Raw genomic sequence first — 21,353 nt, forward strand, 5'->3', positions numbered from 1 at the left:
ACCATTACCCCCTACCTCTTATGTCTATGGCATTTGAGTTACTCCAGGGAGCCCAGACTTTCACCAAGCTAGACCTGCGTAATGCTTACCACTTTGTGAGGATCAGGGAAGGGGACAAATGGAAGATGGTGTTTCACACCCCCACAGGCCACTACGAATACCTCGTGGTTCCTTTCGGCCTGACTAACACTCCCGCGGTTTACCAGGCCCTCATTAATGATGTCCTGAGGGACTACTTTAACATTTTTGTTTATCTGGACGATGTATTTTTCCCACTTCCTTGATGAACACCGCATCGACGTCAGGCAGGTCCTTCAGTGACTCCTGGAAAATAAACTCTTTGTTAAGGCCAAGAAATGTGGGTTCATTAGAAGTTCTGTCTCCTATCTGGGTTTCATTATCTCCCCCACACAGATTCAGATGGACCCCCTGAAACTCAAGACAGTTGCTGACTGGCCCACCCCGTCCTCTTGGCAAGAATTCCAGCGGTTTCTTGGGTTTGCGAATTTCTACAGGTGATTCATCAGGAACTTTAGTACAGTGGCTGGGCCCCTCACGGCTCTAACTTCCACCAAGGTCCCTTTCAGCTGGGAGGAAGGGGCCGAGAAGGTATTCTCCAAGCTCAAACAAAGGTTCATGTCAGCACCTATACTCACCATTCCAGATCCATCCCGGCAGTTTGTGGTTGAGGTCGATGCTTCGGAGTCAGGGGTGGGGGCCATATTATCCCAAAGATCCGCTAGTGAAAACAACCTTCATCCTTACTCCTTCTTCTCTTGTTGGCTTTCCCTCTCTGAGAGAAACTATGACGTTGGCAATAGGGAACTGTTGGCTGTTAAACTGGCCTTGGAAGAATGGAGACATTGGTTGGAGGGGTCAGACCTTCCCTTCATCGCATGGACAGATCACAAGAACTTTGAATACCTGAGGACTGCCAAGTGCCTCAATTCTCATCAGGCCCGATGGTCTCTCTTCTTTTCTCACTTCAAGTTCACACTTTCCTTCTGCCCAGGCTCTAAGAATGGTAAGCCCGATGCCTTGTCCAGAATGTTTTCTCCCCTCCCAGAGGAATCGACCTCCCCTGAGACCATCCTTCCTCCACGGTGTCTGGTGGGGGCTGCTCTGTTAGAGGTGGAAACCCTGGTCCAGAAGGCCCATTAGCAGGACCCAGGGCCGAGTAATGCACCTCCTAACCATCTCTTGTTCCTGTTTCTGTGTGGGCGCAGGTGTTGCAGTGGGGTCATGGTTCCAGAATGGCATGCCATTCAGGAGCAGCCCGGACTCTGGCACTCATCCGACAACGTTTTTGGTGTCCATCCTCCAAGGAGGATGTCCAGAGGTTTGTGACAGCTTGTGACACCTACGCCAGGAACAAGACTGGCAACAGACCCCCTGCCAGCCTGCTGAGACCCCTTCCTGTTCCCCACCGGCCCTGGTCACACATAGCCCTGGATTTCATCACAGGACTCCCTAATTCAGGTGGCAATACTTGTATCCTCACTGTTGCTGACCATTTTTCTAAAGCTGTTCATTTTATCCCTCTGCCCAAGCTTCCCACCACCAAGGAGACCGGCGAATTGCTGATACTCCATGTTTTCCATCTACACGGACTCCCCTCAGACATTGTATCAGACCGTGGACCCCAGTTCTCTGCCCCATTCTGGAAGGCTTTCTGTAAACTCATTAGTGCTTCTCACAGTCGGTCTTCAGGTTTTCACCCTCAGACCAATGGACAGACTGAACAGGCCAACCAGGAGCTGGAAGTGGCTCTCAGGTGCATGGTGTCCAAGGATGCTGCCTCCTGGAGCAAGACCCTTCCTTGGATAGAGTATGCTCACAATTCCTTACCCACCTCTGCTACAGGTCTTTCCCCCTTCCAGTGCTCTCTGGGTTACCAGCCACCACTCTTCCCTGTCCAAGAAGAAGTCGTCGCTGTGCCTTCTGCCCAGATGTTTGTGTGCTGCTGCAGGAGAACATGGGCATTGACCAGGAAAAAGCTCCTACGTTCTGTCAAGATTTTTAAAGAGCAAGCCGACAAATGCTGCTCAGCAGCTCTGATCTATCGGGTGGGGAAGTGGGTAATGCCCTCCACTCACCACTTGCCCCTCAAGATGGTCTCCTGCAAATTGGCTCCCAGGTTCATAGGACCTTTCCCTGTCTCCAACGTAATTAATCCCTGCTCTGTAAGACTGTCTCTGCCCGTAACCATGCGCCTAATTCACCCAACTTTCAATGTATCCCAAGTCAAACCCCTTGTCTCCAGTTCCCCCCAGTACTGCCTCATATAGAGGCACTAGCCACTACATCATTGTGCTGTAAGAATGTAAGAGTGTAACAGTCGCGCACTGCACATGTGCATCCACGTGTTCTGATTAAAATGGCCGGTGAGTGTATACAATTCAGTTCACCATTCGAAATAAATGGACTAGACTAAAGAAATCACTTTCAGACATGTTTATACTTATTACAGAGAGAAAGTGCGTTCCACTGAGCTCTAGCACTGGGTCATTTCCAGGAAATAAGAGTTTGGGTCATGGCGACAGCGTGTGTATGTCAGACTCGGTTCGGGGGTTTCAGTTTTGAAAACTGTAAGAGGTAAGAGTAGACTCATATCAAGTACAGACGCTTGGTATATTTTACTTCTGTGATTTTTAATTGTTCATTTTTGGATTACACTTCATTTCTGTGGCTAATGCCTCATAGAGTAAACCTATGCTATATTTCCTGAATGGACATGGAATCAGAAAACTATTTTATTTATAAGCAGTAGCCACATGGACCCATAGGGGACCTATTTTTTTTCGTGATATCTTCCTTTATATTCGTCATAAGTGCTACCGGGTGAGGTTTGTTTTGCCTGGCAACACTTATATATAAATGTTTTGATCAGACATTCTGAGATTTGATGTTGTTGTTGTACAGTGTGGTCGACTCTGTCAATCTCTAGGTTGTACGAATTCTTGTCACTTTTGTCTTACCTTTTCACCAAGCTTGATTTCGATTCCGATGTTCCTGCTGTGAACCCTCGCCAAACTGATTGAGTCTTACCCAAAAAGACTGAGTGCTGTAATAAAATCAAAAGGTGCTTCAACTAAATATTAGTTTAGGGGTGTACACACTAATGCAACCAGCTTTTTGTATGATTTAGTTTTTTTTTCCGCTAAACAGTTTCTGATTTGTTTCTACGTTCTTTGTATAGACCTGCAATTTTGCAATTGGGTAGAATAAGTTCTGACAGGATTTATCTTGGTTTCAGTTTTTTTTTTAATCACAAAAACCTGCCATTTGAGCAGGGGTGTATAGACTTTTTATATCCACAGTAAATGTAACGGTGGTGCTCTAGACATGACTGCAAAAATCTCATTTCAGATGCTTTTACTCAAAATGAGATTTGTCTTAAAAGTGTGGCAATATGAGAGATGAGAAATTTTTTAAACAGCATGATCTCTGAAAGCAGATGCCAAGGGAAGGTTAACAGGAAAGGTAAATAAAAACATTTGTACATCATTTTGGCATATAATTTTATTAGAAAATTTGTCATATATATATATATATATATATATATATATATATATATATATATATATATATAAAATGTTTCAAAATGCACACAGTGAACTATGTCGCACATGACCACAACATTTGTAGTGTGAATTCAAAAATGTGCTGCTCAGACAGCAACAAAGGGCCGCCTAATAAAGTGCGTCACTGCCTTTGCCAGAAAATATATAATCATTGCAAGCTGGGTAGGCCGTGGGCCCTTGGCATGAAATGTGGCTAGAAATCAACTTTCGTGACCAAACCATGATGAACAGTCATTTCAGAATTCAATACTGAATGTAGGCAACAAGACAACATTTGGGCTTGCTCTAGAGATGTCAATAGAAAGTTCACTTATTATTATTATTTTTTTAATTCAGAAAATATGCAGAAATAAGTGGTCATTTTTTTCTCTATGTGGAGATCTGCCCCAATGCCATTTGAAACTTTCTGGGACAATTCAGTGAATTTCACAAACATGAATTTTCTATATTTTTTTCCTATAACATCACTCATCACAATATAAAGTACAGTCATGTAAGAATCCAATACTGAATGCCAGGCAATGGAAAATCTAGGAGTACTCTCTTTGAAGAAGCTGGAATTTTCTGTTAAAGATCCAACTGAAATATTCTCCACAAAAACCAGTTCACTGGCATTACGCTTTGATGGTCGATGGAAGGTCAGCTGTGGGTATTTCAGTTGCAGTTGTTCCTTAAGTCTCCCCACTCCTGAAAATTAACAGGATGTAGATTGTGGATCAGCATTGATCTTTTCTTCACAGATGAACAATAAAACGTGGGTCAACCAACAGGGATAGAAAAAAATAAAAGGAAAATCTAGGTAGATAATAATAAGGGGAGGATAATAAAATAAGGGGGATGGGGGGGTGGAGCTAGACGGACTCTAAAATGTCTTAAATTTGGGAGCCCATAGAGAAGTAAGGGGACCAATTTTGCAAAACTACAATTTATTTTAAAAAAATCAGAATTAACCAAAGAGGATAAATTATATAAATTAATAATATTAACATTTTTTCTATTTAAAAATTATATTTGACTAGGTAACTATTTCTCACATGGGCAGAAATTCAAAGAACAGATTAATTTATAGTGGTCAGTTCAGACTCTAAAGCACACTTAATGAACTATCTAATGGGTGTAGACTGTCAGGGCTTGTGGAGAAATCTGTACACTCCTGGTCAGGGGGCTTGTTAGGGTTTTGCTGGGATTCGAACCCGGGTCACTGGTGTGATAATCCAGCAAACCCCCCACTAGGCCACCAGGGGGATGACTCAAGTGCAGATGCGTGAGGTGAAAGTAGAGTATCAAAAACAGTTTATTTACACTATATACAGTCCAAAGGAAAAAACAAAAGGATAATCCAAAAGCTCAGAAGATGTACAAAAAACAAAAATATCCAAAGGGTCAAAGTCTAAAATCCAACTAAGAAAAGAAGAGGCAAAAACTCAAACGCTCAGAAGATCAAAAGGTCAAAACCAAATCCGCAAAGTCCAAAAGAAAGAAGCAAAAACCAAGAATACAAAGACACAGGCAAGGTACATGGGACAGAGGGAACTAGCACTAACAGTATAGCATAGGAAAAAGACTCCGTGACAAGGGAACAAACAGAGGGGTATTTATACACACACTAATTAAGGAACAGGGCGGGGCAGGAAACAGGCAATGAAGACAAACACAAAAACACAGTGGTGGCCTCTAGAGGCCAAAACAAACAAGACAAGATGGAAATACTGTAACAGCGGCCTCTAGAGGCCAAAACAGTCCCAGTCCTAACAGGGCTAATAAAGATTAATGATAAGGATCCTCTTATGTCCAAGGGACAGTGATCAAAGAGTCATGAAAATAGAAGCCCACCAGAATCATCTATCCAGGGTTGTGGGAGCCCACCAACAAATCAAGGGTGGGATCAAGGATCCCTGCTAAATTTGACTGTGACCAAAACAAAAATGAAAGTGCTTACTTACTTGTATGACGACAGAGTGAATCCTTCTTGTTCCTGTACAGTCTTGACAAACATCGCTGTAAGTTTGGTTAACCGGAACACTTCATGCTGAAGAATGATCCTTGCTTCCACGACATTTTCACACAAAAAAAAAGCCAAATGACTTCTCCTAAAGGACAAACAATGTTTCAGATCTGCAGCCAAAAAAAAAAAGATATTCAACAATTGTAGGATTTTTTTATACATTTCGTAAAATGGTATGTTATTATAATTGAGTATTATAATTTGAACAGAATGCTCACAAGACAGTCCATAGTACATTCCAGCCAATACTCTCTGTTCTTTGTCTGTTTTTTTTTTTTGGGGGGGTGTTGTAGAGGAAGTACATACATGTCAACCGATACGGAATGTCTGTATTTTATACGGATTTGATTCAATAAACGTAGTATACGGGCATATAAATAAAGTTATACGGATTCTTTAAAAAAACTTCAATATTTATTTAGAGCTATAATCAATTCCTACGATGATAAAAGAGCGCATAACATTAAAAAACGTACTGTACACCACAGAAAGCACAGACAGCCAGTAAAGATTCTTATGAAATCGCGCGTTATCTTGTGGTAGCGAGACTTCGTTCCACTTTTGATCATGCGCACACCGCATTGTGAGAATCCCACCATCTGTGAAGTCATAGACATATAAACATAGACGCCGCTTTCTGCGTAGAATCATACGTCATCCTCGCCGCCATATTAGATGTGGCAAAGTGGAGATTCTTCAACCGTCTCTGGTATAGCGTCTAGACAGTAACCGAGAATAAAGATGCCTCATTCATGTGCTGCGTTTAACTGTACCAACAGGTTTACCGTCCAAACGAGATCACATGGGATTACCTTTCACAGGTGAGACTGGAAAAATACTTTCCATTGTATTTGGTCATTATAACGTAATTTTACGAACAGATTTTCCTGACTTTGTGGCTAATATGAAGTCTCGTGCATAATAGCCACTCGGTGAAACCTGTCTCCAAACAACGAAGTATTTCCTTCGTAACTACGCTGATAACACTTTGTGTTTTTGTCAAACATTGGAGCTTTGTCTTCATTCTGAAGGTTTATTGTTATTAATATTGAATAAAAAGTAACTGGGATATATCATTGTTAATTATCATTCAAATTTTAGGTAAATTATTTTAATTTGCATCTTATACGGATTTTATAAGGGAAATATGGATTTTGGAGGTTGGTTATACAGGTTTGATTGACCAAAGGTTGACATGTATGGAAGTAGGTGTAATTTCTGTAGCAACTTTTATGGTATTTCACTTCAAGTGCCACACAATCCTGTCCTCTGATACTGTACATGTCTTCTTGTGTTCAACAAATGGCTTTAAACACAGACTACTAGTTGTAATAGAAGAGTTTATGACTAAACTTGGTTTACAATGCAAGGAAATAAAGTTCATGTGACACCCATGAATAATCTAATCCATGAATAAAATGTATAAATCCGCCCACGAATCCGCCCCCACATAATCCACTCATGGAAAATGAAGAAATAGAGTTTCATACTTACCAGCATCAATTGTTTCAGCTTGGACAAGCTTATCTCTGATTCATCTGCTTTTTCCTGAAGTTATGAAAATATCCTTCTTCTTACACACAATGCAAATATCTGGCAACACGTGCTTCACGCGAGGTAGGGCTGTATGGCTGACGGTTCTGCCGACCGTAATGTCCTGGTACTCGTGGAGGGGGTTGGAGTAACCTTTTCACATGTTAAAGCTGTTGGAGTAGGAAGTGTCATACCACCTGCGGCTTCTGCACCACACTGTCTTTCCATCTGTTTATATGGTTTGGCAGCCCTAGCAATCCTCGTTTTGTTAGTGAAGTGAGAATAGCAGTTCCTGTGATAACCATATGACACTTAAATTACATCCACCCAAGGCTGAGCCCACATGTCCGTGTGTTCCACTGAAATTTGCCTCTCTATTACCCCTTTTCCACCAAATCAGTTCTAGGGCTGGTTCGGGGCCAGTGCTGGTTCACAACTCGTTCAACTTGCGAGCCAGCTGAGAACCAGTTTGCTTTTCCATAGCTCGCGGTGCTAAGAGAAGCCATGTCATTACGTCTCTGTATACGTCAGTTATGTCACTGTATATGTCAGTTACGTCGCTACGTTTGCATAAACCTTGGCACGAATATCGAAGCAAAAACAACACGGAAGAAGCAGCAGCAACAACAACAACAACAATAATAATAATAATGGATGACTTCGCATTTGTACAGCTGCTGCTTCTCGTCGCTTAAAAATGGCAATCTTTCACGGTCTTGTTATTGTTGTTGGTCTTAACAACTCCGCCCCCCCGCTGACATAAGCGGTTCTTTCCTCTGGCCCAGCAAAGAGTTGGTGCTAGCCTGGAACTGTTTTTTTCTGGCCCCAGAGCCAGTTCTTTGTCAGTGGAAACAGAAAATCCGGTTCCAAACTAAGCACTGGCCCCGAACCAGCCCTGGAACTGCTTTGGTGGAAAAGGGGCATATGCAATCCTCTAGGTCTTTCCATCTTTCTGCACATTCACATGCCTTCTTCCAACTTACGGCTGTGAAAGGTATTACTTTGGATGTTTCTTTCTTAAATATATGCAGCAAACAAGTCAATTTTCTAGGCTTTTCCGACTCCACCACGACTGTGCTGGGGGCAGCCATCTCGGATATTTACTTATTATAATGAGACCACACACCCTCATATTTGTAACCTGATTGGCCGAGAGGAGACAAAATAGTTTGCCTAAACACTGTGGATATTTTAGTAATTGTGCAAGTTTTGAGCATGACAACAAGTAAATTTATCTTCTATGAGCAATTACACAGCTATTACACGAAAAATTAAGTAGTCTGGCTGCGATGACCTGGTGACTTGTCCAGGGTGTACCTCACCTCTCGCCCATAGTCAGCTGGGATAGGCTCCAGCTTGCCTGTGACCCTGTAGAACAGGATAAAGCGGCTACAGATAATGGATGGATGGATGGATTAAGTAGTCTGTTTGATTTGGTCACAAAACTGAATGATAGACAGCCACGGCCTAGGGATGCGCATTGGACTGAAAAAGAAAAATAATGTATGAAATGTGTAAAATCTGATCACAATTGCAAGTGATCACTGGAAATGCATTCAATTTTCATACTTGTGATCAGATGACTTGAGACAGATGTTAAAACATAAATCATTCTATAAAGTATGGTCAATATAATGGACAAGTAAATTAAGTTTTTGGAGGTGGGATGAATGATGCTACTGTAAATGCTAACAAACTCATACTACCAAAGTAAATTTAATAAAATCTATAAAACACATTAATTAAATGTGATTTGAAGTTTGGTGCAGCTAATTTATTTTGAGATTTGACCTACTGTGGCCCCCAACTCTGGTCTAAATACAGTACAATAGCAATGTCTTGCCATACCAAATATGCTGGTAGGGCATGTTTTTGTGCCATTAGTTATCATATAAGGGTTTATTTGTGAAGCCAGATATGATTCAATATCAATGTCGTGGTTCCTTGAAGACATGATAGTTGGGGTACAGTGGGAGAGGGTTTGGTTATCCTGAGATGGGAGTCAAAGGTTGGAAGTCCAGGTTGAAGATGGGGTGGTTGATGTGCAGGTGGAGGGTGCCTGGTTATCATGGGAGCTGGAAGTCCAGGTTGAAGACATGGTGGTTGATGTGGAGGTGGAGGATGTCTGGTTATCCTGAGATGGGAGTCGAAGGTTGGAAGTCCAGGTTGAAGACATTATGGTTGATGTGCAGGTGGAGGGTGTCTGGTTATCCTGAGATGGGAGTTGAAGGTTGGAAGTCCAGGTTGAGGACGGGGTGGTTGATGTGCAGGTGGAGGGTGTCTGGTTATCCTGAGATGGGAGTTGAAGGTTGGAAGTCCAGGTTGAAGACGTGATGGTTGATGTGCAGGTGGAGGGTGTCTGGTCATCCTGAGATGGGAGTCGAAGGTTGGAAGTCCAGGTTGAGGATGGGGTGGTTGATGTGCAGGTGGAGGGTGTCTGGTTATCCTGAGATGGGAGTCGAAGGTTGGAAGTCCAGGTTGAAGACAGGGTGGTTGATGTGCAGGTGGAGGGTGCCTGGTTATCATGGGAGTTGGAAGTCCAGGTTGAAGACATGGTGGTTGATGTGGAGATGGAGGGTGTCTGATTATCCTGAGATGGGAGTCGAAGGTTGGAAGTCGAGGTTGAAGACGTGATTGTTGATGTGCAGGTGGAGGGTGTCTGGTTATCCTGAGATGGGAGTCGAAGGTTGGAAGTCCAGGTTGAAGACATGATGGTTGATGTGCATGTGGAGGGTGCCTGGTTATCATGGGAGTTGGAAGTCCAGGTTGAAGATGTGATGGTTGATGTGCAGGTGGAGAGTGTCCGGTTATCCTGAGATGGGAGTCGAAGGTTGGAAGTCCAGGTTGAAGACGTGATGGTTGATGTGCAGGTGGAGGTTGTCTGGTTATCCTGAGATGGGAGTTAAAGGTTGGAAGTCCAGGTTGAAGACGGGGTGGTTGATGTGCAGGTGGAGGGTGTCTGGTTATCATGGGAGTTGGAAGTCCAGGTTGAAGATGTGATTGTTGATGTGCAGGTGGAGGGTGTCTGGTTATCCTCAGATGGGAGTTGAAGGTTGTAAGTCCAGGTTGAAGATGTGATGGTTGATGTGCAGGTGGAGGGTGTCTGGTTATCCTGAGATGGGAGTCGAAGGTTGGAATTCCAGGTTGAAGATGGGGTGGTTGATGTGCAGGTGGAGGGTGCCTGGCTATCTTGGGAGTTGGAAGTCCAGGTTGAAGATGTGATGGTTGATGTGCAGGTGGAGGGTGTCTGGTTATCCTGAGATGGGAGTCGAAGGTTGGAAGTCCAGGTTGAAGACGTGATTGTTGATGCGCAGGTGGAGGGTGTCTGGTTATCCTGAAATGGGAGTTAAAGGTTGGAAGTCCAGGTTGAGGATGGGGTGGTTGATGTGCAGGTGGAGGGTGCCTGGTTATCTTGGGAGTTGGAAGTCCAGGTTGAAGACGTGATGGTTGATGTGCAGGTGGAGGGTGTCTGGTTATCCTGAGATGGGAGTCGAAGGTTGGAAGTCCAGGTTGAAGACGTGATTGTTGATGCACAGGTGGAGGGTGTCTGGTTATCCTGAAATGGGAGTTAAAGGTTGGAAGTCCAGGTTGAGGACGGGGTGGTTGATGTGCAGGTGGAGGGTGCCTGGTTATCCTGAGATGGGAGTTGAAGGTTGGAAGTCCAGGTTGAAGACGTGATGGTTGATGTGCAGGTGGAGGGTGTCTGGTCATCCTGAGATGGGAGTCAAAGGTTGGAAGTCCAGGTTGAGGATGGGGTGGTTGATGTGCAGGTGGAGGGTGTCTGGTTATCCTGAGATGGGAGTTGAAGGTTGGAAGTCCAGGTTGAAGACGTGATGGTTGATGTGCAGGTGGAGGGTGTCTGGTCATCCTGAGATGGGAGTCAAAGGTTGGAAGTCCAGGTTGAGGATGGGGTGGTTGATGTGCAGGTGGAGGGTGTCTGGTTATCCTGAGATGGGAGTTGAAGGTTGGGAGTCCAGGTTGAAGACGGGATGGTTGATGTGCAGGTGGAGGGTGTCTGGTCATCCTGAGATGGGAGTTGAAGGTTGGAAGTCCAGGTTGAGGATGGGGTGGTTGATGTGCAGGTGGAGGGTGTCTGGTTATCCTGAGATGGGAGTCGAAGGTTGGAAGTCCAAGTTGAAGACGGGGTGGTTGATGTGCAGGTGGAGGGTGCCTGGTTATCCTGAGATGGCTGTCGAAGGCTGGAAGTCCAGGTTGAAGATGGGGTAGTTGATGTGCAGGTGGAGGGTGCCTGGTTATCATGGGAGTTGGAAGTCCAGGTTGAAGATGTGATGGTTGATGTGCAGGTGGAGGGTGTCTGGTTATCCTGCGATGGGAGTTGAAGGTTGGAAGTCCATGTTGAAGACGTGATGGTTGATGTGCAGGTGGAGGGTGTCTGGTTATCCTGAGATGGGAGTCGAAGGTTGGAATTCCAGGTTGAAGACGGGGTGGTTGATGTGCAGGTTGAGGGTGTCTGGTTATCCTGAGATGGGTGTCGAAGGCTGGAAGTCCATGTTGAAGACGGGGTAGTTGATGTGCAGGTGGAGGGTGCCTGGTTATTATGGGAGTTGGAAGTCCAGGTTGAAGACGTGATGGTTGATGTGCAGGTTGAGGGTGTCTGGTTATCCTGAGATGGGAGTCGAAGGTTGGAAGTCCAGATTGAAGATGTGATGGTTGATGTACCGGTGGAGGGTGTCTGGTTATCCTGAGATTGGAGTCGAAAATGTCGTCTAAGTTCATATCATGGATACTCTTAAGGAGGTCGAGGTGAATGCAGAAAGTGGCATCTGGATTGAAGTTTGACTCATCACTGTCGTCAGTAACATAAACCTTTACAACCTCAGAGTTCTCATTAAGGCTGAAGATGATTCGGTATTGGTTTATGTAGTTGAGATTTAGGTTACAGATGAATTCAGAGAGAGATTTTCCTCAGGCTTTATTCACATTGCCCAACTCAAAATAGTCGTAGCCATCATCAGGCAGTAGTTTATAATTATCTTTCTCTTTGCGATTATGAAATCTGAAGGGTCTGATGTCACTGTTAAACTCAAATTTCGAGTGCCCATGAATCTGCTGGAAATGGAGAACTGAGGTAAACCACTTCAGCAGCACGATACACTGCTCTGCAATTTCAGCTTCTAGAAGATCCTCCCAACTTCTCAGTGTCCTGATAGGGCGCGATTGATCTGAGCTGGATCAAAATAAACAAATACTATACTGATTTATTAAAATACATGACAGTTTGAAAATCATATTTCTTTATTAAATAATAAAATTATCAACAAAACATTATATTAGCAAAAAGGCAGAAACATTCCGATACACTGTGTTGTAGACACTATATACGCAACAGGACGTCCAAAATAGATGAAATAACGAGATGAGAAGCTATCAGGGAGGCTGCCAGGAGACCAACAGCAACATTTAAAGGAGCTGCAGGAGAAAATCTGGCAAATACAGGTTACTCCCTGCACCTGACAACAAGCTCTTGTATTCTTTAAATGTGTGGCCTATGGGCTAGTGTGGCTCGACAAAAGCCCCTTTTTTCTAGGAGGAAGTGAAAAAAAAAAACATTTGATGTTTGAGATGTTCAGTCTTTGCATGAAAGATCAACTTTTAAAATCATCCAAAAATTGTAAAGCTCATATTTCTTTCTGAATCGAATCATTAAATCATCCTGCTCAACATTAAACAAGAACATTTAAAAATTCACAGAAATATTCCAACACATTTACTTTGACTAAAAATGCCGATTCTGTAAATAAGGCCCACACGTATTGTACAGTGGGGCAAAAAAAGTATTTAGTCAGTCACCAATTGTGCAAGTTCTCCCACTTAAAAAGATGAGAGAGGCCTGTAATTTTCATCATAGGTATACCTCAACTTTGAGAGACAAAATGAGAAAAAAAAATACAGAAAATCACATTGTCTGATTTTTAAAGAATTTATTTGCAAATTATGGTCGAAAATAAGTATTTGGTCAATAACAAAAGTTCATCTCAATACTTTGTTATATACCCTTTGTTGGCAATGACAGAGGTCAAACGTTTTCTGTAAGTCTTCACAAGGTTTTCACACACTGTTGCTGGTATTTTGGCCCATTCCTCCATGCAGATCTCCTCTAGAGCAGTGATGTTTTGGGGCTGTCGCTGGGCAACATGGACTTTCAACTCCCTCCAAAGATTTTCTATGGGGTTGAGATCTGGAGACTGGCTAGGCCACTCCAGGACCTTGAAATGCTTCTTACAAAGCCACTCCTTCATTGCCCGGGCGGTGTGTTTGGGATCATTGTCATGCTGAAAGATCCAGCCACATTTCATCTTCAATGCCCTTGCTGATGGAAAGAGGTTTTCACTCAAAATCGCACGATACATGGCCCCATTCATTCTTTCCTTTACACGGATCAGTCGTCCTGGTCCCTTTGCAGAAAAACAGCCCCAAAGCATGATGTTTCCACCCCCATGCTTCACAGTAGGTATGGTGTTCTTTGGATGCAACTCAGCATTCTTTCTCCTCCAAACACGACAAGTTGAGTTTTTACCAAAAAGTTCTATTTTGGTTTCATCTGACCATATGACATTCTCCCAATCCTCTTCTGGATCATCCAAATGCTCTCTAGCAAACTTCAGACTGGCCTGGACATGTACTGGCTTAAGCAGGGGGACACGTCTGGCACTGCAGGATTTGAGTCCCTGGTGGTGTAGTGCAGGGCCAGTTCTGCCCTAATCTGGACCCGGGTGCAACATCGCACAACCCGTCTCGTCTCGTCTTCTTCCGCTTATCCAGGACCGGGTCGCGGAGGCAGCAGTCTAAGCATGGAAGCCCAAACTTCCCTTTCCCCAGACACCTCGGCCAGCTCCTCGGGAAGAACACCGAGGCGTTCCCAGGCCAGCCGAGAGACATAGTCCCTCCAGCGTGTCCTGGGTCTTCCCCGGGGCCTCCTCCCGGGGGGACATGCCTGGAACACCTCCCCAGGGAGGCGTCCAGGAGGCATCCGAAAAAGATGCCCGAGCCACCTCAGCTGGTTCCTCTCGATGTGGAGGAGCAGCGGCTCTACTCCGAGCTCCTCCCGAGTGACTGTGCTTCTCACCCTATCTCTAAGGGAGCGCCCAGCCACCCTGCGAAGGAAACTCATTTCGGCCGCTTGTATCTGCGATCTTGTTCTTTCTGTCATTACCCAAAGCTCATGACCATAGGTGAGAGTCGGAACGTAGATCGACCGGTAAATTGAGAGCTTCGCCTTTTGGCTCAGCTCCTTCTTCACCACGACGGACCGGTAAAGCGACCGCATCACTGCGGAGGCTGCACCGATCCGCCTGTCGATCTCACGCTCCATCCTTCCCTCACTCGTGAACAAGATCCCGAGATACTTAAACTCCTCCACTTGAGGCAGGACTTCTCCACCAACCTGGAGAGGGCAAGCCACCCTTTTCCGGTCGAGAACCATGGCCTCGGACTTGGAGGTGCTGATTCTCATCCCAGCCGCTTCACACTCGACTGCAAACCGCCCCAGTGCATGCTGAAGGTCCTGGTTTGAAGAAGCCAACAGGACAACATCATCCGCAAAAAGCAGAGATGAAATCCTGTGGTTCCCAAACAGGATTCCTTCCGGCCCCTGGCTGCGCCTAGAAATTCTGTCCATAAAAATTATGAACAGAACCGGTGACAAAGGGCAGCCCTGACGGAGTCCAACATGCACTGGGAACAGGTCTGACTTACTGCCGGCAATGCGAACCAGACTCCTGCTCCGTTCGTACAGGGACCGGACAGCCCTTAGCAAAGAGCCCCGAACCCCATACTCCCGAAGCACCCCCCACAGAATACCACGGGGGACACGGTCGAATGCCTTCTCCAGATCCACAAAGCACATGTGGACTGGTTGGGCAAACTCCCATGAACCCTCGAGCACCCTATGAAGGGTATAGAGCTGGTCCAGTGTTCCGCGACCAGGACGAAAACCGCATTGTTCCTCCTGGATCCGAGGTTCGACTATTGGTCGAATTCTCCTCTCCAGTACCCTGGAGTAAACTTTCCCTGGGAGGCTGAGAAGTGTGATTCCCCTATAATTGGAGCACACTCTCCGGTCCCCTTTCTTAAAAAGAGGGACCACCACCCCAGTCTGCCACTCCAGAGGCACTGTCCCCGACCGCCACGCGATGTTGCAGAGGCGTGTCAACCAAGACAGCCCCACAACATCCAGAGACTTGAGATACTCAGGGCGGATCTCATCCACCCCCGGTGCCTTGCCACGGAGGAGCTTGCAAACCACCTCAGTGACTTCGGCTTGGGTAATGGACGAGTCCACCTCTGAGTCATCAGCCTCAGTCTCCTCAGTGGAAGACATGACGGTGGGATTGAGGAGATCCTCAAAGTATTCCTTCCACCGCCCGACAATGTCCCCAGTCGAGGTCAACAGCTCCCCACCCGCACTGTAAACAGTGTTGGCAGAGTACTGCTTCCCCCTCCTGAGGCGCCGGACGGTTTGCCAGAATTTCTTCGAGGCCGACCGATAGTCCTTCTCCATGGCCTCCCCGAACTCCTCCCAGTTCCGAGTTTTTGCCTCCGCAACTGCCCGAGCTGCAGCACGCCTGGCCTGCCGATACCCATCGGCTGCCTCAGGAGTCCCGGAGGTCAACATGGCCCGATAGGACTCCTTCTTCAGCTTGACGGCATCCCTTACTTCCGGTGTCCACCACCGGGTTCAGGGATTGCCGCCACGACAGGCACCGGAGACCTTGCGGCCACAGCTCCGAACAGCTGCGTCCACAATGGAGGTAGAGAACATGGTCCACTCAGACTCAATGTCCCCCGCCTCCCTCAGAAGCTGGGAAAAGCTCTCCCGGAGGTGGGAGTTAAAGACCTCCCCAACAGAGTGCTCGGCCAGACGTTCCCAGCAGACCCTCACCATACGTTTGGGCCTGCCAGGTCTGTCCAGCTTCCTCCTCCGCCAGCGGATCCAACTCACCACCAGGTGGTGATCAGTTGACAACTCAGCCCCTCTCTTCACCCGAGTGTCCAAGACATAGGGTCGGAGATCAGATGACACGACTACAAAGTCGATCATCGACCTCCGACCTAAGGTGTCCTGGTGCCACGTGCACTTATGGACACCCCTATGCTCGAACATGGTGTTTGTTATGGACAAACTGTGACTAGCACAGAAGTCCAATAACAAAACACCACTCGGGTTCAGATCGGGGAGGCCGTTCCTCCCAACCACGCCCCTCCAGGTGTCACTGTCATCGCCCACGTGAGCATTGAAGTCCCCCAGTAGCACAATGGAGTCCCCAGTCTGAGCACCCCTCAGTACCTCTCCCAGGGACTCCAAGAAGGCCGGATATTCTATACTGCTATTTGGCCCGTAGGCACAAACAACAGCAAGAGCCCTCTCCCCAATCCGAAGGCGCAGAGAGGCGACCCTCTCGTTCACTGGGGTAAACTCCAACACATGGCGGCTGAGCTGGGGAGCTATAAGGAAGCCCACACCAGCCCGCCGCCGCTCACCACGGGCGACTCCAGAGAAGTGGAAAGTCCAGCCCCTCTCGAGGAGCTGGGTTCCAGAGCCCAAGCTGTGCGTGGAGGTGAGCCCGACTATCTCTAGCCGGTACCTCTCAACCTCCCGCACAAGCTCAGGCTCCTTCCCCCCCAGCGAAGTGACATTCCATGTCCCAACAGCCAGCCGCTGTGTCCGGGGATCAGGTCGTCGAGGCCCCTGCCTTCGACTGCCACCCAATCCACACTGCACCAAACCCCTACTGCTACCTCTGTGGGTGGTGAACCCACAGGAGGTCGGGCCCACGTCGCCTCTTCGGGCTGAGCCCGGCCGGGCCCCATGGGCAAAGGCCCGACCACCAAGCGCTCGCATACGAGCCCCAACCCCAGGCCTGGCTCCAGGGTGGGGCCCCGGCTGCGTCCTACCGGGCGACGTCACGGTCCTGGATTTTTTCTCCATAGGGGTTTTTTTTGGTGAACTGCTCTTGGTCTGGCCTGTCACCTAGGACCTGTCTGCCTTGGGAAACCCTAACAGGGGCATAATGCCCCCGACAACATAGCTCCTAGGATCATTCAAGCACACAAACCCCTCCACCACAATAAGGTGGCAGTTCTAGGAGGGGACATCGCACAACCCCCCCCACCCAAAAAAAACCCCACACACACCAGTCAGAACAACCATCACATAACTATAACTATAAACATTTTACATCAACTATTTTAACTAAATGGGCTATAATAAATAAGCCTGCAGCCACGGCGGGCTGCCTTAAAAAGTAACCATTAGGGAAATTAAAATCGGTCACGGGGGCGGCACGGTGGTGTAGTGGTTAGCGCTGTCGCCTCACAGCAAGAAGGTCCTGGGTTCGAGCCCCGGGGCCGGCGAGGGCCTTTCTGTGCGGAGTTTGCATGTTCTCCCCGTGTCCGCGTGGGTTTCCTCCGGGTGCTCCGGTTTCCCCCACAGTCCAAAGACATGCAGGTTAGGTTAACTGGTGACTCTAAATTGACCGTAGGTGTGAATGTGAGTCTGAATGGTTGTCTGTGTCTATGTGTCAGCCCTGTGATGACCTGGCGACTTGTCCAGGGTGTACCCCGCCTTTCGCCCGTAGTCAGCTGGGATAGGCTCCAGCTTGCCTGCGACCCTGTAGAAGGATAAAGCGGCTACAGATAATGTGATGTGATGTGATGTGAAAATCGGTCACCTGCAGGGGTTTATTCCTGACTATGTCTGTCCTGGTGTCATCATGCATTCTGTCTGGCCGCTGTGCAGGATCAAATAGGTCAACATCCAGCTCCTTTCTGTGAATCTCTGATGCAGTGCCTTGGACATCAGCGTCAGTGACATTGACCGAGTCCATGGGGCTAGCACTGGATGTGCTAGCGACAGGGTCGCTGTCTGCTCCATCCTGTACAACATGTGTTGCGGAGATAGTCCCTGTGTCCTCGATTTCTTCTGTTCGTCTACTAAGCCAAGAAGTATATCCTCGTTTTGCATTTTCTGCCTCCTTTTTTGTATTTTCAACCCTGCGTTTATTTTCTTTCCTTTTCTGAAAACCCGATTTGTGTCCAGACATTTTGTTCTGCTACCAATGAACTAACTTGTCAGGTCTCGTCTCTCGAGCCCGCGATCATTCCCGTGGGAAGGGCAACAATTGATACATTTTTACAAACAACCAATAAACAGCCAATAGGGAGGTTGCAACGTTCAGGCTCTCCTTTGCTCAGAGACACTCAGTAATGCACTTATTCAGGAACAGAGAGAACTCTTTATTTTTTATTTTATCTTATTTTTTGGGGCCCCTCTCCACACCAGTCCCGGGTGCAAATGCTACCGTTGCTACCCCTCCAGAACTGGCCCCGGCGTAGTGTGTTACTGATGGTAGCCTTTGTTACTTTGGTCCCAGCTCTCTGCAGGTCATTCACTAGGTCCCCCCGTGTGGTTCTGGGATTTTTGCTCACCATTCTTGTGATCATTTTGACCCCACGGGGTGAGATCTTGCGTGGAGCCCCAGATCGAGGGAGATTATCAGTGGTCTTGTATGTCTTCCATTTTCTAATAATTGCTCCCACAGTTGATTTCTTCACACCAAGCTGCTTACCTATTGCAGATTCAGTCTTCCCAGCCTGGTGCAGGTCTACAATTTTGTTTCTGGTGTCCTTTGACAGCTCTTTGGTCTTGGCCATAGTGGAGTTTGGAGCGTGACTGTTTAAGGTTGTGGACAGGTGTCTTTTATACTGATAACGAGTTCAAACAGGTGCCATTAATACAGGTAACGAGTGGAGGACAGAGGAGCCTCTTAAAGAAGAAGTTACAGGTCTGTGAGAGCCAGAAATCTTGCTTGTTTGTAGGTGACCAAATACTTATTTTACTGAGGAATTTACCAATTAATTAATAATCCTGCAATGTGATTTCCTGGATTCTTTCCCCCATTCTGTCTCTCATAGTTGAAGTGTACCTATGATGAAAATTACAGGCCTCTCTCATCTTTTTAAGTGGGAGAACTTGCACAATTGGTGGCTGACTAAATACTTTTTTGCCCCACTGTAAATGGCTAACATGCTAGCTGGCTACCTAGCTCACTGTCATTAGCTTTGTCTGGCTAAATAATGCATACAGCTACATACGTAACTATTTTTCACCTCTTACATGTTTAGAAGTACTTTGATGCCCGAATGACAAAGAATGTTCATCAATAACGCCCTGTTTCACAGGTAAAATCACACTTCATCTACCTGGCACATGCTTGGGACTCGGACATCGCCATGTGAGCGGGAGAACTGAGTCTTCCAGTCGCGTTTTCCAAGCAGGATATATTATTTTAAAGGCTTCAAAATTTGGCCCAGCGAGAGCAATGAGCTGATTTCTTTCTCCTTTTCCTTAATATGCTGGAGCGTTGTAATCGTAGTTTATTGAAATCACTTCCTAAGGTGTCTAAGTGGCACGAGTGTGAGTTACTATTCTGTTCTCACACATGAATGTGGAACTGTAGTGCGCATGCTTTTAGTGTATTACGTATTAGTATTACGTACTACGGAACGCTGTATAGTACATAATGTGGCGTACAAGGAAATGTATTAAACCTCTATGGTATGCATTATGATCGCAATGGGTAAAAAAAAATATTTGTAATGTTGTCTGAAAGTAACACTGTACCATAGCCGTATGATGTTGATTACACTCGGGTATGATTTTTTTTCTCCAGGTGACCCTTTGTGACTGTCTAATCTGGAAGATTAACTCAACAAAGTGTAAAGACACTGTTTCCAATTTCTGATTTGTTGGTTTTCATAATGAATTTGTAGTTTCTACTTACCATTGTATTGAATGGTAAATAATCTCCTCTGAACAAGAAGGGGTTAGAAATCCAAGGTGTTTCCCTCAGAGTAAAGTCCTTATAGCAAGTCCAGCGAAAAGGAGGTAGATCTGAAAAGGTGATGGATGCACTGCAGGCATTTTACCGATAAACTAGTTTAAAAATGCAATCCGTGAGAGGCAACAGCAAAGAAGAAAATAAGGAAGAGCTCAATACTGACGTAAAGCTCAGTATCATTTGACTCTGGTTTGCATTGTGTGTAAATCTTTCTTAAAGAAACCTACACACACACACACACACACACACATTCAGCATTTTGAAAAGTAAATTTATCAAAAATCCAACATAGTACAGTGTGGGAAATAAGGAATTTTATGCAGACGATCACAGGACAGACGAGTCTGAAATGTTGTCTGTCCGTCCAAATTTCAGCCTGTCTGAGTCCGAATGACGGGCCAAAGACCTGGAACAATGCAGCTGGGGGTCTGAGGCCCTCCTTAGGGCCCTGGAAGCTGAAGGGCTTTAGATTCCTGGAGATGCTTCTCAGCTATTTCCAGGCACATTTTTATGATCTTCAAAGGCCAAATAATACTAGATATTAGTTGCTAATTACACTACAAACTGAATATAATTTACAAGAAAATGTCAGAAGATTCAAGAAAAGCATGCTTAAAGTTCTACCCAAGAAAACAGTAGCACACACAGGTCAGTTCCATGTCTAGAACAAGAGTGCTCTTAGAGCACAATATCCCCTGCTGGCAATTATGCCATCACTCTGGTAAAATGCGACTGAATTGAATGAAAGTACAATATGTGTATTACCAACATCTAACAAAGAATCCTGTCAAATTTCATGAAATTCATCCAAAAATTGTGAGAAGAGTTGATTTCAGAAAGCGAGTACCCTTCCCGGAACGGACAAACAGACATCGCCATGACGTAATCCCCCTTTGGGCCTTTCAGCCAGCAGAGGATAAAAAAGTCTGGGGGGCATGGGTGTTCCAGTTGGTTACAACTTACTGGTCCTCATATATAGGTACTTTAATAACACTCATGAAACATTCTGTCAACAATGACTATTTTATACTATGTTTATAATAAGTCTATAAGAAATTTAGTAATTAACAATACAACTATTCTTACATAACAGACTTAAAATTTTGAGTACGAGATTCCAAGTAACTTTGTCATAAAATGACTCAAAACTAGACATGGTCATATCATTTTGCATTCAGACTCAAATCTTCTGGACTAGGACTTAGAAAAGAGAAGAAAATTCTATTAAACTCTGTTATGCAAATTTGGGTAGAAGCTATATGCACCCCAGGCAGGCCTACCTTCCTGCCAAAAAGAATAAAAATATAATTTTATAAAAATATAATTATAACCAGTATACCCCCTTCGGAGCGGGAGTATACTGGTTTCTTA

General features: G+C 45.7%; 1 protein-coding gene across 2 annotated transcripts in view; it reads left to right on the plus strand.

The window, feature by feature from the left end:
- wdr17 (WD repeat domain 17) overlaps positions 1-21,353 on the plus strand; it is a 391,349-nt gene that overhangs the window by 190,464 nt on the left and 179,532 nt on the right. The window lies entirely within an intron of this gene.

The sequence above is a fragment of the Neoarius graeffei genome, chromosome 7 (assembly GCF_027579695.1).
Source record: "Neoarius graeffei isolate fNeoGra1 chromosome 7, fNeoGra1.pri, whole genome shotgun sequence".
Classification (NCBI taxonomy): domain Eukaryota; kingdom Metazoa; phylum Chordata; class Actinopteri; order Siluriformes; family Ariidae; genus Neoarius; species Neoarius graeffei.